The sequence below is a fragment of the Pteropus alecto genome, unplaced genomic scaffold, assembly GCF_000325575.1.
Source record: "Pteropus alecto unplaced genomic scaffold, ASM32557v1 scaffold66, whole genome shotgun sequence".
NCBI classification, from domain to species: domain Eukaryota; kingdom Metazoa; phylum Chordata; class Mammalia; order Chiroptera; family Pteropodidae; genus Pteropus; species Pteropus alecto.
In genome coordinates this window covers 1,009,223-1,026,713 of record NW_006438869.1, presented here as the reverse complement: position 1 = coordinate 1,026,713, position 17,491 = coordinate 1,009,223, and the positions used below count along the sequence as shown (strand labels likewise).

At 46.2% G+C, this 17,491-nt stretch overlaps 1 pseudogene; it reads left to right on the top strand.

The window, feature by feature from the left end:
* Window positions 1-5,705, top strand: part of LOC102887431 — an 8,808-nt pseudogene extending 3,103 nt beyond the window's left edge.
* The last annotated feature ends 11,786 nt before the right edge of the window (window positions 5,706-17,491 follow it).

The window sequence follows — 17,491 nt, the reverse complement described above, 5'->3', positions numbered from 1 at the left end:
GTGTGGGGGTCCCGGTGGCCGGCCGTCTCCGGAGGTCCATGCGGGCGGCGGGCATGCAACCCACGCGGCGACGGGATTCCGGAGGCCCCGTCGGGAGGCGGCGAGCCCAGCCCGGGCTGCGGTGCACGCCCCTGGGGCGCTTGTGGAAATACGCGCCCACGCCCCAGGATCCTGGTGCCGCGTGCCTGTAGTGGGTCCAGGAAGTTGCAGTTTTGCTCGGCACCCGAGTGGTTCTGACGCACGTTTTCAGGAAGCACTGACATGTCGCTGAAATGTAAGAGGAAGCACTGAAAATAAGACAAGCACTAACTTTACCAAGATTCCTCCCAGGGAGACTTCTGCGTTTGGTGGGAAGGACGACTTCAATAAATCGCTTAGGCTGGGGGTCGAAGCGTGAACCTAAGAAATGGGTTCAGATGCGGACAGGGCCTGATGTACTGAGTTGTGGACGCTTACCTGGCCAGAGCTAAATTTCTTTGGTGTATTGAAAGATTGCTTTCTGCCGTCCCTCATAATCGTGGCCTTTTCTCTAAAACAAGAACTATGTAGAAAATGCAAATAAGAAAGGCCACACCGCCTTAGAATTGCCTGAGTAGAAGCAAAAATATCTCTAACCCCAATAAAAAAATATATATATATATTTTAAACAATATGCAAATAACGCAGAAATAGATTCAGACGTGCTAGCTAACTTCCATCTGTGTGAGTGAATGAATTTGGAAGATGCCTTCCCCCAAGCCTCATCAATCAGAATGAGACTTAGAATAAAAATAACGAAATGGGGTCCTCCAAAAAAGAGATTCGACTGATGTCACTCATGTTACCCAAGGCAAGAAAGCAAATTCTTAGTACAGCAACTGATTTCAATGGCTGTTGTCTTTGAGAAATGAGCATATTTAAGCCTTTCATGCTGAATTTGAAGAAGGCTCATTCCCCAAGCCCAATCCTTCCTACCTAACCCCTACTTGAGTTCACACCTCCCATAAGCTCAAACCCCTGTAAGGCCTGCAGCAGAGCACTCCTCGCTGAAGTCGGACTAGAGCACAGCTCAGAACCACTAGACCGGGTCTCAGATGTTGTATAGCATAAGGGGGAAGGGTCCTGGGAGAGAGATGGACCTTGAGATTTGCTGCAGGAAGTACTAGCATTTCAGGGCAGGTATGTGAACTTCCAGGCAGCAGAACAGCTTTACGATTGGAGGGATATATGTATGTGGTGGGGGTGAAGGGAGCCTTCCTTTTGTCTTTAGGTGTCTTCCTTAGTAATGCTCAAAGTAAAGTTACTTCTAGAATTGAGAATTACCCCAAACTGTTTTCATTCAGTCCTTAGAGGCTAAATGTAAGAGTTCTAAATCAACATTTGTTGAGTCCCTGCCATGTGCCAGGCACTGGTCCTCACAACAGCCCTTTGAGACACCTAAGTCGCTCATACCTCTCTGATTGCCATTGAGAGAAACCCAACTAAACTGGTAGGCAAAAGAGGGGAATGTACTGTTGATATGAATAAGTTGTGACAAAGGTAGTGGTCCACTCGGCCTCAGGGACTGCTCTCTTCCAGAGTCCTCTCTACCCCATCCTGAAGCTCTGCTTTTCTCTGTTTTATGCTGTCAGACCAGTTTCCTCCAAGGGGCTGGAGAAAAGGCAATTGATAGCTCTCATCTTCAGTCTCCCCATCAGACAGGCTGAGGGTGATAATCTCTCGTCCTAAGTTAAAAATTCCCAAGAAAGGACAGTTAATTGGTCCAGCTAGGTGCCCCTCCCTAAGACAAATGACTGTGCCAAATAATTAGGACCTATAAGAACATGGACACTGAATCACCTCATTAAAGTGGAGAAAGAACATTTCCCACAAGAAAGGAGAAGACAAAACAATAGATGTTCATTGTATTAGAGCTCTCATTGTCTTCAAATGAGAGCACCAATAGTATATAGAAGTATTTTCGTTTGCCACACTTTTATCCAAAGAAACCAATGTTAGAACTGGTACAAATTTTCAGTCTGGAAAAAATGTTATTTTGATCAAAAGAGACATTTAAAGGTATAGCATTCACATGTTCCAGCCTCGTGTGTGTGTGTGTGTGTGTGTGTGTGTGTGTGTGTGTGTGTACTGTGCCATAAGGATACTATAGTCTAGTAATGCTGGGTTTCCAAATTTTAGACTTCCAAAATGAGCAAGAGGAGGTGTGTAGGAAGACACAGTATAATTTTTGAGCACTAACTATAACCATAACAAACTAACAATAACAATAATTAACCAAACTCCTTATTATGTCCAATGAACATCCATAGCAAAACTCGGAAGTAAATATTATACCCCTTTCACAGATACTGAGTCTGAGACTCACGGCTGATGAATAACTAGCCCTTATATGTAGAAGAGGAACCAGAATTAAAGCACAGGTCTGCCAGACTCCAGGCCTCCAGGTGTTAAACCTCACCTATTTGCCATTAGCAGCCACCCTCTTCACACTGCCATTGAACTCTCAACTTTATACTGTGAGCCATATTTATATAGAAACTCATGACTTTGCAACAGTTGTACAGAATTGCTACTAAACAAGCATAGATATGTTAATTAGACAAAGGGCCTTACTATAAGCTTAAAATTATTAACATTAACAAATTATTGATTTATGGCATTATCTTAAACTCTCCCCTTCCTAGTTTCTCTTCCCTTTTCATCCTCCTGTTCTTCCTCTCTTCCCTTCCCATTCCATCTTCCTTTTCCTTCTACCTTTCTTTTCTATGTCGCTTCCCATCTTGCAGTGAGACACAATAGTGATGTGGGTAAGAACATGGGTGCTAAAAAGAGAAGCATACAGGGGCGGAGAGAAAACCGACGTGGTTGGACAATTGATTACGTTGAACAAATGAGTAAAGATATTGATGATAATGATGGGCAGATCTTCCCCTGTTGGAGAAAATGCTAACATGGGAACCGGGAAAGCTTGAAACAACCCTGAGGTGTTGAACTGGAAATGCAGGTATCATCACGAACTCAATTTAAAAAATATAAATAAATGTGGAAATACATATGCTTGTGTGTGTTTACATATGATATAATATATTCCTAGTTCTACATATTATATAATATATTCCTAGTTCTGCCCTCTGAAAGGATCTACATGAGGTGATACCCTAGGAGCTCTGAGCACATTGAATGTATGGATTTTGGTTTCTAATACCGTGCTCCCCTAAAAGGAACCAAGACTGTATGAAACCATAATGACGGAGACATGTCACTATACATTTGCCCAAACTTATAGAATGTACGGCACCAAGAGTGAACCATAAAGGTAAAGGATGAATTTGGGTGGTTATGATGTGTCAATGTAGATTCATCATTGTAACAAATGTCCCACGCTGGTGGGTGATGATAATGGGGGAGGCTGTACGCATGTTAGGACAGGATATTTAGGGATCTCTGTACTTTCGATTTTGTCGTGAACTTTAAATCGCTCTAAAAAACTAAGTATGATGTATTTTTAATTTACATACACACGAAATAAGGAACCGAGACTCTTTGAGGAAATACCAGATTTTAGGGCTGGAGCAGGAAAACTACAATATGAGCCCAAAATATTTTGTGACAGAAATTAAGGAAGTGCTCAAAGACTAATAGGGACATGTTTAAAGGACACAGAAATCAGCTCAAACAGGCTCTCATGGGCCCAATTGTGTACAATTTGAGCATAAAAATAAATACAGTAACAGATTATGACCTATTGAATAAATAGGAGTCCATTGCATTACGAAACAAGTGGGGAGAAAGAAAAAGCTTTTCCTTTTCAGTATAATGCCGACCAATAAATGTGAAAGGAATGACGTAAACAGAAAATCATTTACCAAACATGGTAGTGGCTCAGGCTGAAGTTGTCAACGGAGGCTAAGACCAGGAGAAATTTGAGAAGAACAGGATTTTGGCATATTGTTGAAATATTTTCCAACAGTTGCAAAAGAAAAATAGTAACTTTACAGTGAAAACATCGCCAGTGATGGGACAGATTGACATGAGAAAAGCAAAGCTCACCAAGAATGCACGCCTGAGTCTGGACACGAGGAAGCATCAGATAGACTCAGGTGGACGGTCATCCCACAGAATATAAGGCCTGTATTCTTGTAAACTGTCAAGGACATGACAGAGAATGACTCAGGAACTGGAGGAGGCCAAAGAATCCCTACAACTAAATGCATTGTATGTTTCTGGATGGGACCCTGGACCAGAAAATTTAAAAAGACTTTTGAGACAATTGACAAAATCGAAATTTGAATGGGGTCTTTGAATGGTGGTGTTACATCAATGGTTGTATCAATGTCGATGTCCTGACTTCTTTGTGAGTCCTTGATGGTTCAGAAAAAGACTAATGGCGTGTGAGTGTGTGAGAGAGTGTGTGTAGGGGGGAGGGGGAGGAAGAGAGGGAGGCAGAGAGCGAGAAGAGAGATTGGAGTTCAAAGTTGGTGAATTTAGGTGAAGGTAATGGCGGGGTGTACTGTCCTTGTAACTTTTTCTTAGCTTAAAATTATTCTGAAATCAGTGGGGAGCGGGAAGGGGGAGAGGGAAAGGGGGAGGCTGCATGGGGTCTGAGTGGAGCCTGCCCTGATACCGAGGGTCGAGCCAGGGTCGAGCCAGATGGATAATGGGAGGGCGAGTTTCCTTTTGACTCTTCCCTTTGGACCTCAGAATGAGAGACTCAACGCCCAGATTAAAGGGGTGATGTGCAGATTTTGGACCCTGTTGAGCCATTTCCTGTCTTCCGTCACTCATCACTCAAGTTAACCCAGGTGAGGTGGAGCCACGGTGGTCTAAACACCAGGAACCCAGATTAACAAGGAACGTTACAGCAAGCCCTCAGCTGAGCTGCCTGATAGGGGGCTCAGAGGTGGAGCCACGGTGGTCTAAACACCAGGAACCCAGGTTACAGCAAGCCCTCAGCTGAGCTGACTGATAGGGGGCTCAGGAGACAGCTTATCAAACTGGCCCCAGTGATGAAAACAAGCTCTGTGCTTGAAGACCCGTTGTTGGTGGTTTCATCATCAACAAGATGATGAAAGGCAGAAACAAAGCACTGGCCAGATACGTAATGACACAGTTTCTGGAAGCTGCAAGAACCCGTCGGCGAAGCACCACGCTGCTTCTGCAGAGGCAACCATTGAACGCAACCTCTATACCAAGCATGAAAAACTGGGAGCCCGTGATTGGGCTGGTACTCATCCTCAAGGGCGGCCACTGCTACTAGGTTCCCTGCTCCGCCAGCTGCCCCACGTCGTCGCTTCTTGGCTGTGAAGTGGGTGATTACAGAGTGCAAGGAGAAGCAGCACTGGCGGACGCTGATGCCAGAGAAGCTGTGGCATGAGCTGCTGCAGGCTTTTGGCAGCCAGGGCCCTGCCATCAAGAGGAAGCACGACATGCACAAGATGGCTGAGGCCAACAGTGCCGTGGCTCATTACTGCTGGTGGCAGACAGAGTGTAAAGTCCCCGGGAGGAGCCCGGGACTCTCTGCGGCAAGAAATAATGCGAGCCACCACTACATCGAAAAAATCTGTGCATTAAGCATGTCGTTCCTTTCTCAGGGCAGGTAGATCTCACGGAAGGGATGGAGCGCTGTGTTCATCAGACTTTTCTTTGTGGGCTAGAACTCGCTCCTCCTGCCCCATCTCTTTGCGAAGAGGAAACACATCGACCTGGATTTTCCCCAGCAGACTTAGGGCCCATCCAGCCTTCTCTTCCTTCCGCTTCGGATGGATGTTTGGGTGATACGAAAGGAAGCAGTTTTAGTATCAGAGGTGTATCAGAAAACTCTCACCCTGAGCTGGTGTCTATGTAACGCAGCACTGCCGTTCATTGGAGGGAAAGAAAATGATTCTGAAATCTTTTTTTTTTTAATTAAAATTGTTACATGCTGATGGAACTCCAAAACAATAGTTTCCAAATTTGGATGATCGGTCATCAACACCTTTGACAATATGAAAAAAATCTATGGAATTTTATTCCCAGAAAAATTCTATAAACACAAAATGTACACAATTTCAGAGGAGTATATGGATGCCTTGAAGTCCATGCACAAAGCCCAGGTTAAAAGAAGCTCTCAGTTGAAGTATGAATAAAAACGTGCTGTTCACTTCCTTTTCCAAGAATCTAGCAGGCTAGGTTATTTAGACCAACAGTTGAAAATACTTGATAAAATATAAAAAAGCATATTCTTAAAAGCACAACAACGGTAAAGCAACAACCAGGCCAAAATCTAAGGACAGGAGGTAAACACACCATGGAAGTTGCTTTTGCTCTGCTGATCTGGGCAAACTTGATGAGCCAAAAGTAAGTCTCCCCTCTCTCTGAGACTGCTAGGAAAAATTGTCTTAGCTGCAACTTACTGAAGAATTGTGCCCATGAACGAGTCCTGGGATGGATTACACTCCAAACTCATGTCACTCCAGCGCCCAAATAATCTTAAACAGTGACTTTAGTTCAAAATAATCTTGGACTGCTAGTACCCCTAAGCACCTGGCAGAAGCAACGCCACAATGCACTTGCTTCCTAGCCATCTTAGTCTGCTGGGGCTGCCACAGCAGATCACCCCAGTCTATGTAGCTTGAAAACAGAAATCAATTTTCTCACAGGTCTGGGGGCTAGAAGGCCAAGATCAAGGAGCCATCAGGGGCGAGTTGTCCTGAGTGTCTCTCCTTGGCTGGGGGATGGCTGCCTTCTCACTGCACCCTCACATGGCCTTTCTTTTGTGCATGTGCATCCCTGGTGTCTCTTCCTCTTCCTCCAAGGACACCAGTTCTATGGGATTAGGTCTCAACGCTTATGACTTAAGTTACTCTTAATTACCTCCTTAAAGGCCCTATCGTCAAACACAGTCACCTTGGGGGCCGGGGCTTCAACAAATGAATTTTAGAGGGACACAGTTCATAACTAACCATCAAAACATCAAAACATCTCTACAAATTTATTTACAGGGACAATGAGCTGCATACAATAAATATAACCAAATATATATCAGTATAAACAGGATAACTTAAGCAAGAACTACGGACCAGAGGCAGAAACCACCTCGCAAAGACCTCAGATATGGAAATTACTGAACAGAAATCATAAAGAAACTATACTTATTTTATTTTAAAATATCGATTTTATAGCAGAATTATATCTTCTGCCACCATTTTTTTCTTCTGCCACAATTTAAACATAAAATGAAAAATTATTTATCAAGAAATAAAGGCGTACATAATATTTTAAGAAACACACAAGCAAAATCTTTAGAGAACTCTGCACTTGAGCTTAAATGAGGCTACATCCATCAGTGTGTAAATGGGGTTCTGTGGCCTCAGCTCTTCTGGCAATGGCCGTTTTTCTAAATATTGATGTTTCCTGGAGGCCAACAAAGACCTTGACCTGAATAAATAAAGTGTAAGTGTAGTAGCTGAATAAATAAAGTGTAATTTTCCAGGAGATACTTTTGTTGCTGAAATAGCAACATGTGTAAATGCCTCTCTTGGAAAGAAACAAATTTATATAAAATATCGATTGGGCAACAATGATACATTAATTTTAATGTGTCTGTACTTTTGTATCTGCATTTCTTGGTTACAATAAATTCAATTTCAATACATAGTACACATATTTTCAACAAGGATGTACATTGAGTCGAATCAAATCATAAAAATGGAGTACCAAGTTTTTCTTATTTCTAACATATCAAAATACAATATCCACATAAAAATTACTTATCATTTAAGCGAAAATGTTGCCGAGATGAAGGCTTTAAAGATCACGGAGTTTTTTTTTTCTCCGAACTTGTATTATGAACATTTTCAGATATACAGAAATGTTGAAGGAATAGTACAATTAACTCCTATAGGCCTTCGACTTAGAGTCAACAATTGTTAACATTTAGCTATATGTGTTTAGCTATAAGGATATTTTTTTCTTTTCTATATCATTTGGAGGTATGTATCTGAATATCTTTGCCCCTAAACATTGGAGCAAGTATCTCCTAGGGTTAAAATAATCTTTAAAACCGTTACCACCCCATGATAATATCTAGAATCTAAAGTTTCTGTAATTGTCACAAGAATGTCTTTTATGGTTTTGTTTTGAATTTTTTTTTTTTTTTGATCAGTGACCCAACTAGCTTCATGCATTCTGCAGGTTTAAGTCTAGTCTCCCTTATTCTAAAACAGTCCCTGAGCATTTAGTTTTCCGATGACAATGCCTGTTAGACCACAGGACAGCTGTTTTGTACAATAGCCTTCGTTCTAGATTTGCCTGATTCCAACTAGTGCCACTTAACTGGTTCCTTTAGCCTCTGTATTTCCTGTAAACCAGAAGTTAGCCTAGGGGCTTGATTTGACTCAAGTTAAATATTTTTTTAGCAATATTTCTAAGAATATTTCATAGGCAATGTTATGTTTTCCACATGGCAGCACATCAGGAGGTCAGAAAGTCAGATTAGACCACAATTATTGTTGCCTAGTTTGATCACTTGGTTAATGCGATAGCTCCTAAGTCCAGCCATTTATTAATAACACATGGAGTAATACATGAAAGCTGTACTCCTTTGTGTCCGTTAATTCACGTCTTTTTTCATTAAGTAGGACAGCCAAAATTTTATTCTTAAATTTGCATGTTATTAAAAAAAATTCTTGATGATATTCATGATGATGTATATTTTACAAAACCTTCCAAGCTCTTTATTTTAAAATTCTTCCATGATTTTTCCAGTGAAATAAAACTTTGCTCTGTTTGTGTCAATGCTTTAATTCTTGCAAAAGAAAAAAAGAAAAAAAGTAAAAAGAAAAGAAAGACAAATCACAATTGACTCCTACTGGTCTTTCTGGATGACAGTGTCCTAAGTCACTCATGTGACATAGACCAGGCCTTGAGAGTTCTTTCTGAAGAAACCAAAGGAGGAAAAAGAGAAGTTGGAAGCTCCTTGGTGAGCCACACGTAAATTCAGATCGAGTTGCCACATTTCTAGCCTCATTACTCAATGAAGCCAGATCAGAGAAGCTTTATTTAGTGCCCAAGTATGCAAAAGCTCGCCTACAAACAGGGTATGTTTCCTAACAAGTGTGAAGGCGCAGAATACGGGGAGGACAGCGGGAGACTCAGCACAGCGGAGGACTCTGCTCTCTGCTGCAACATCAAGCAAGATCAGTAAGGCCTGGGCCAACACGGCTGAACCCCGTGATGAAGCAAATTTGTCAGCAGGTGAGTGGTTGACTAGCCGGGACCAGAACCCATTAGAGTCGGCAGTTGGCACCAGCCCTGGGGGTGCAAATAGGGTGAGAAAGAGGTACAATCTGACATTTCTTCATTCTGCCAACCGAGAGAAAACAGTGCAAACACATGCCCATACATTTCCTGTTCAGAGAACTCTTTTCCTAAGCTAAGTGTGAGCTATGAGTTGTAAAGGGTTGCAGGCAAGCTGGGAAATCCTAGGCTTCTCTGCCATAGGATTTCTGGGTGCCTTTAATCTATTAAAATGAGCTGAAGATCTATAAGAAAGGGGTATGGTCACTAGCGGTGTCCGCATGTCCTTGGCCACTACACCTTTCCCTGGGAGGCCATCTCACAGAGCTGCAGTGAGATGCATACACTTCATAAGATGCTGAGCCATGCAAGCCCCATGGAGCCCAAGGATAAATGAACCAGGAGGTCCACCCTTGAGAGTAGAAAAGCATCAAAATCAGCTGCGGAGCTTCCCACATCCAGAGGATCCCATACCCAGGAATGCTTTGAATCTGTGTGGGATTTCCCAAGCTTAGTCAGATCACCCCAGGCTGGCAATGAATCCTGTCTCCGAGAACAGATGCCAAAGTGACCTTGCCTTTGAGATGTGGTGTAGTGGGCTAAGTGATGCCTCTCCCGCCCCCAAAAAAGCTATGCCCATGCCTAATTCCTGAAACCCGTGAATCGAACATGACCTGATTTGAAAAAAAGCAGACTTTTTGGTGATTGCCAGAGGGGAGGGGGGTTTGGGGGGCTGGGTGAAAAGGCGAAGGGATGAAGAAGTATAACAGAGCAGTTACCAAACAGTCATGGGAGGTGGAGTACTGCATGGGGAACAGAGTCAATATTATTGTAATGGCTGTGTGTAGTGCCAGGTGGGTGCTAGAGTAATCAGGGGGATCATTTCATAAATTATGTAAATGCCTAACCATTGTTCTGTACAGCTGAAACGAATATAAAATTTTTTAAAAAGTCTTTGCAGATGCAACTAAGGATCTTGAGACGGTGGACCATAAATCCAATGACAGGTGTCCTCAAGATGCAAGGCAGAGGGAGATTGGAGGCACACAGAGAAGGTCATGTGCAGATGAAGGCACAGACCAGACTGACGCAGCCTCGGGCCAAAGAATGGTGGCAGCCACCGGAAGCTGACGAGGCGAGGGATGGAGTCTCCTCAGAGCCTCTATAGAAAGCATGGCCCTGCCCACACCTTGACTTCAGACTTCTCGCCTCCAGACTGTGAAATAACATCTCTGTTGTTGAAGCCACCCAGTTCGTGGGCATTAGTCACAGTAGCCACAGGAAGCTAATGCTCACCACGAGTTCAGACTTCAACGCTGACAAGTCCGCTCCAGAGGCTGCGGCCGAGTCTCCAGGTTCAGCCCGCTCTGCCGCGCGTGGCCATACACAGCGTTCAAGGACAGCTGCCGGGCCCCTGGGCCTCTCTCTCTAACAGATGAGTCTCTCGAAATATGCATTTCCATCTGACATTTGGGCTTCTGCCTTGAAATTGTGTAGTGCCCCTAAAATGAAGCTCTTCCTTAGAGATTCTGTCTTAGATGCATGGAACCCGAAAGAACCATTAGGAGTTGTTACCTGGCCCCTCTCACTCCTGTGTTTATAGAAACCACTAAGCTGTGAAGCTGTTTCTTTTGTTAATCTCTTGTATGCCTTCATTATCATCAGACATTTACTGCGTGCTTATTCTATTAAACATCCTGTGTGAGACCAAAAAGATGAGCAGGTCAGGCCAGATTCTTTTCCCCAAGGGTCACCATTGAATTAGGGACCACTACCTAGTTTTACAAGCAAGACTCTTTACAGCCTCACTTGGGGAGCCCATGTGATGATCACCATTCCGTTAGATGGAACTTTGAAGTCTAACTAGGATTTCTGAATTTCTCAGGTTTCCGTCTTCCTTTGGACCACAAACGTCAAAGCTCATGAATTCATACACGTGTTGTTTTTGTTGGTGACGTTCTCCAGGCCCCTTCTTCCCGCCAACACCATCTGCCTCTGTCTTAGGGAACTGCTCTGCCCTCACCCCAGATGCAGAGTTCCAGTGGGGCTGCAGTCCCTCCACTGGCCCATCCCCCCTCCCTCCTCCATCTGTGGGGAGGGAATGCAGTCTGGAGGGACCAAATGTCTTCTCTCGGGGCCCAGAGGTACTGTGTTTCTACTGCTGGCCCCTTCGATCCACTCGCCACCCTACTCCACCTGCTGGGTCCTGGTCTCTGACCCTTCCGTTCACGGTTGCATTAACATAGTCTGACATTGATCCTAACAATATTTTAATTTAAATTTTTGACCAGTTATTCAGAAGCACTAAAATCATATATCTAACCCTGACCGAGTACTCGCTGAGCACCAGGCGCCGTCCAACAAACTTGGCGCCTATTAATTCATTCCATTCTCAACACTCGCATGAGGTCGGAGCCGACGGAACGCTTAGGTTCGGTGTTCTCCAGCTTCCGCGTCTCCGAAGTGGCTGCACTCAGCGTCAGGCTCCATACGTGTGCTGGGAACGCGCACCCCCACTCACGGGAGAAATTCTACGTCGTCATCAGAGGTGGCCCCGCTCCCCGTGTTTCTGAGTTCGGATGTGTGTTTAACCTCACCTACTCCTCCCCCTCACTTTCCTCCCTGTGACGCTCCAGGTCCCACTTCCTCCTGGGAGGCCCTCATGGTTGTGTCCCTACACTGCACAGTGCCTCACTTCCCTGTTAATAAGACTGTGGGGATACGCTCTAGATCTGCCTAACTTCTGAGTAGTCACAAAGACACTGACTATACAAACGGACGACAGCCCACTCACATATGACAACTGAACTCTGCCCCACAGGCTGCTGCAACCAGCCCAGGAACCTCTGAAGCAATTGGTCCAGGACAGTGAGCACTTAATAACTGTCAGCTTTCTTAATTTTTGTCCCCTCTTCCAACTTAGGACCAACCAGACAAAGCCAAATATGCTTTCCTAACCAATCACACAGGAATCTCCCACCCCTTCTACTTATCCCTTCTCCAGCTCCCCTGGCCAACAGCCACCAATCAGAGCTTCCCCATTCCCTTGCCAGCCTTTGAGTCTCCTCCATACAGTAAACACTGGGGAGGTGACCGACTCTTTCCTGTAGCTAACTCTAAGTGAACAGCCTTTGGTTTTCTCGTTTGGGTGGTCTTTGTTCATTCCCGCACCGTTTTAGCTGGACCAGTCCTTAGATCTTTCTGTTTGTGCTCTGCCTACCCCTTGCCCTTCAGATGATCTTCACCACTCTCTGACACCTGTCCCCCAGCCTGAAATCTGTCCCATTTCAACTGGAATGACCCTGCCCAATAAGCAACAGCCTTTTCCTACAGTGACTCATCAACTTCCTCATCAGGCCACTGGATTCCATGACAGGTGAGACCTCCAATCACTGCCGTGACATCCACAGAGTCTCGACTTAGTCCCAGTACTGGGATGCAGTTGCCATAGGAATAGACGCAGCAGGCTGGCGGGAAAGTGACTTCACAGCAGCGGGCCAGCGATAAGGAGGGGCTGGCTGGGCCTGCCGTCAAGTCCCTGCTGCTCACCGCCCCGCCCCCAGCCCCGCCTCCACCTCCTCCCACTTCCCCAGACCCCCGACCCCTCCAGAGCAAAAGGAGGCTGGGGCTGGGGATTGTCTCGGTAGATCGCTCCTGGATCCTTGGTTTAGCACATTTGCGACGTCGACTGCTAATGATTGGCGTCACTTGGTTGTGCAGCTTAGACTGTGTTGCTTAGCAACGAAATAACAAATAGCGTAAATCGAATCTCTATTGAATCTGCTCGAACGCCTGGTTAACACAGACGCAATCTCAGAGCGGCAGAGCCCAAGCAGGGGTGGAGGCGGTCAGGACCGTTTTAAATGAAGGATTAATGCATGCAGTAAAAATACACAAAGCTTAAGTGCGCATCTGGATAAATTGTGACGACACCCAGATCAAGGCAGAGAGTATTTCGAGGACCGCACAGAATTCCCTCCTGCCTTTCCCACTCAGTCCTCACTCCCCGGGGGCATCACTGTGACCTCCATCACCAGCAATTTGTTCCGCTTTTGAAGTCCAAGTGAATGGATCAGACAGTGAGGACCCTTTGCATCTGACTCACTTCACTCATCGTTACAGCCGTTGAGATGCCCTCATTGTTCCCTCCAGCTATACACACGACACACCGCACCCCCCTCTTTTTGGGGGGGCATACGACATGTTTATAGGTTCTGGGGATTAGGAGATGGACATCTTTGGAGGGCCATTATTCCATCGCGGTGTATTTTGCATATTGTTGATTAATGAACATAAATTATTTTGGCACGAAAAAAAAGTGAAAGGAAGGCCCAGATGGACGTCACCTTCCTGTTCACCCCTGAAACTCTCGCTGGCATCCGCCACCAGCTCTGGAAGCGACCCTGCCACTTTGCCCCAAGGACAGCAGAGGGAGCAACTCGTGGCAAGATGGCCCAAGGGAGCCCCAAAGGCAAGGCCCCCCCAGGTGAATGGCTCCCCCTTTTGTCTGTCTGCGGTTCCTGCAGCCCGCACACGTCTTGGAGGCAAAACCCGGGGCGCCTGACACGCGATTTCCGTTCCGGCAGATGTGGGCGAGCGCACGATGGTGGTGTTCAACCGACTCGGTGCCTCTTAAGCGCGCCGCGTCTATACCGCGGTGTCGCTTCGCACCCCCTTGGCGTGCAACTAGTCCGCCCTGCCCACGGTGCCCAACCGGCCGGGTGGGGGCCCCTCGTGATCCCGCCGCGCCCCCGCTTTCCACACGCGCTCTCGGCCGCCGCCGCGTTTCTGCTTTCTCCGAGACCCCGCACCCCGAATCCCTGCGCTGCGACTCTCCTGTTTGCTTTTCCTCCCAACGCAAATACTGCCGCGTTTCCAAACCTCCGCCCCCTCGCCGGCCGCTGATTTTGAGCCAGGTCCCGCTGGGAGAGTCAGGCCGGATTCCGCCGACTCCGCGCCCGTGTCAGCGCGCCCGTGTCCCTCCCCGCCCTCCCCCACCCCAATCTCGCGGGGTTCGTGGGGCGTCCCGGCCGCCCGTCTGGGCCCCGCTGTTCTCCTTTCTTCCCCCAGCAGCCCGACGTCTGCGGCGACCGCGGAGGGACGGGGTCCAGGCGGCCCGGGTGCCCGATGGCCTAGCGAGCTGGTGGCCACCACCCGCGCCCTTTAAAATGCACTCTCTCGGCTGGGGGTTATGGTTGATATCAGATCTCCCGGGGCCTCTGGGGTGCATCTGGCCCAAACAGCTTGCGTTAGTGTCAGGGGTCACCCTTTTCCGGGGCCACAGCCCCTAGGAGCTAGGCCGGGGTGCTGGCCCACCCAGCGGCCTGCAGGGCCATTCGGGGGTGCGGGCCTGGCCGCAGATCCGCGCGGCCTCGTGGCCTCGCGGGCAGCCTTCCCAGGGATGTAGGACGAGAGGCTCGTCACCATCCCCCGCGGCTCTGACACCTCTGCCCGCCCCGCCCAGACCCAGAGGGGAAGAAGGGGAAAGAGAAACAAACGGAGGCCTGAATAAAAAAGGCGACAGGGCCAAGCGCCAGAAGCTGTTTCCAAGGCGATTTTCTTGCGCTTAGAACAGAAATGATATAGAATACACGGGCCTCTAAGGACCAGATACCCCTTAACAGTGCTCAAAGACATGTATTTTTAACCTCTTTATTGAGCTACAACTCACATTCCTTACCTTAACTCGCCCACTTAATGTGTACAAGTCAGTGGTTTTCTATATTCGCAGGGCTGTGCAATCATCACAACCAATTTTAGACATTTCCCCCTCTGCAAAAAGAAACCTGTACCCATTAGCGGTCATTCCCAATTCCTTCTCTCCCACCAGCCCCAGCAGCCTCTGATTCTCTCTCTCCCCCCTCCCCAGTTCTTTCTGAAGTGTTACATATGTAAATGAAATCGTCTGATACGTGATCTTCTGTGTCTGGCTTCTTTCACTTAGCATAATGTTTTCATGGTTCATCTATGTCATAGCGTATATCGATACTTCATTCCTTTTTATCATCAAATAATTTTCCATTATAAGGATATAGCGCATTTCGTTTATTCTTTACTTATAGCCATTTGAGTTGTTTCCACATTTTGGCTATTGTGAATAATGCCGCTCTGAGCATTTGTGTATAAGTTTGTGTGTGGACATACGTTTTCAGTTGTCTTGGCTGTACACGTGGGAGTCAGATGGTCACCAGGAGCCTAACATTTTAAGAAACCACCTAAGACATAATTTTAGATATTTTGTGGCTAGATCTGTAATAGCACTGGATAAATGACCTCCCAGGTGTTGACACAGAACCTTCTATACAGAAAGGCTGCTCTGTGGAGACCTACGAGAGGAATTGCTCAGTATATTGAGATGAATAAGACAGCGCTCAGGGGGTGCTGGATCAAATGAGCATATCCTCCTCCCAGTGAGAAGGGAGACAGGCACCCAGACTCCCAAGGGCTTAATGCAGAGAGCAGAAGTCCACAGAAACACCCAGCGGTGGCTGCTTGGGGTGGGGGCTCTGGCGAGGTTCTGGGGAAGAGCGCAGCTTTACAGCTGAAATAATATTTGCCTCCGCCTCCAAAAAGACTTTGCAGCAGGGAGTGGGAACAGCGTGGGGTTAAGCCCAGCCGTGGGAAAGTGCTTGGTGCACTTGGCAATGGTGAAAGGAGGGTGAGAGTCGAGGAGACAGGCCCAGGAGGGTAAACTGAGGCTTGATTTTAGTGCCAAGGAGTTTGAACTTGAACCTACAAGCACTTTCTTCCCAGAGAATTCTTGGAATTAGCCCAAATTGCAGACGTGGTCAGATGTCTGCATGGCCCTGGTTCTCATCTGAGTGTCCCTCCTTATTGCCCGAGTGTGGCAGGTTTGGCAGCCTGTGGCGGCAGAAGGCCAAGCCTGAGCTGCATGCATGAGGGTTATTATCCTGGCCTTTCTCTGTGCCTTCTGCTCCAGGGACCTACCAGCATGCCAGCTCTAGTTTGCATTTATGTTCAGGTTTGCCCACATCCTCTTGGAAATTGGATCCTTTAATTCTATAACATTTTGAAATGTTTAGACATCAGAAAACCCGAGGGAGTTGACATACAATTAGATAATAATAGTGCATTTTAAAATAGCTAATAGATTCCACATTACTTTTCTCTTGCTCGAGGGTTAAAATCCCCATGAAAACCACAGGGTCAGATTTCTCTGACTCACCTATAAATGGTTTCTGATAGTTTTAAAATAAAGATTAATTACATCAAAGCTGAAATGAATGTGAGCTTCTGATCCAAAATATATTGTTAGCGTAATCTTATTCCCTTTATGGTTTTAGAGCCAAGAGCTAATTTAATTAATGTTCATATGAGCATTAATAATAGTGTGGTACATTGTGACCGCCATGGCCCCTCAGCGAACAGTGTCCTTCTGTCCTTGCTCCTTTGCAAGGTGACTTTGCCGCTCCTCCTTAAATCAAGAGGTGTGACTGATTTCTTCACTCCGTGACTCTGGGCTTGCTTTGACCCATAGAATGCAGCAGGAGTGCCATTGTGCGACTCTGAGACGAGCCTTAAGAGATATTGTAAATTTCATTCTCAATTTCTTGGAATCCCCGGGGACCGCGTGCAGAGATAAACTCAGTGGTTAGTCCAAGGCCCCAGACCTGTGAATAGGGCCAACTTAGAACTTTCACGGTCAGCATTTCCACCAGCCCTCTGAACCCGGGGGAGACCCGCAGAAACTTGAGGAATCGATACATTGTTGCTTTAAGCCACGAAATTTTAGGGACGTTTGTTACGCAGCAATAGATACCTAATACGAATAATACGCTAAATAGTAACAGAATGGAGTCTTTTTCTATAAAAACAAACCATCTCTAAAACTGAATGAGACATGTCCTCATTTTTCAGAATGGTAAGAGATTTTCACCTTTGAAATAAAGAAACAGAGTTGTTCGAGAAAGTCTGTGAATCTAGATTTAAATGTCAAAACATAATAACGTTTACTGCCGCGTCCTCTTTCTACCCTACTGCGTGACAAGGTCCGGAGATGGGGACAGAGGCTTCAAGGAATGCATCGTCAAGAATGAGGACGTGGCATGTGTTTAGGGATAATTGGTTTCTTAGAAACGATCCTATTAATAAGGGGAATTTGGGTAGCACAAATTCTAGTAAGTGTAAACACTGTACAAATGGATTTCCTCAAAATTGGCTCTGAGGAAAACATAGTAAATTCCCCGCGTATGGAATCAGCTCTAGTCACCCTGAC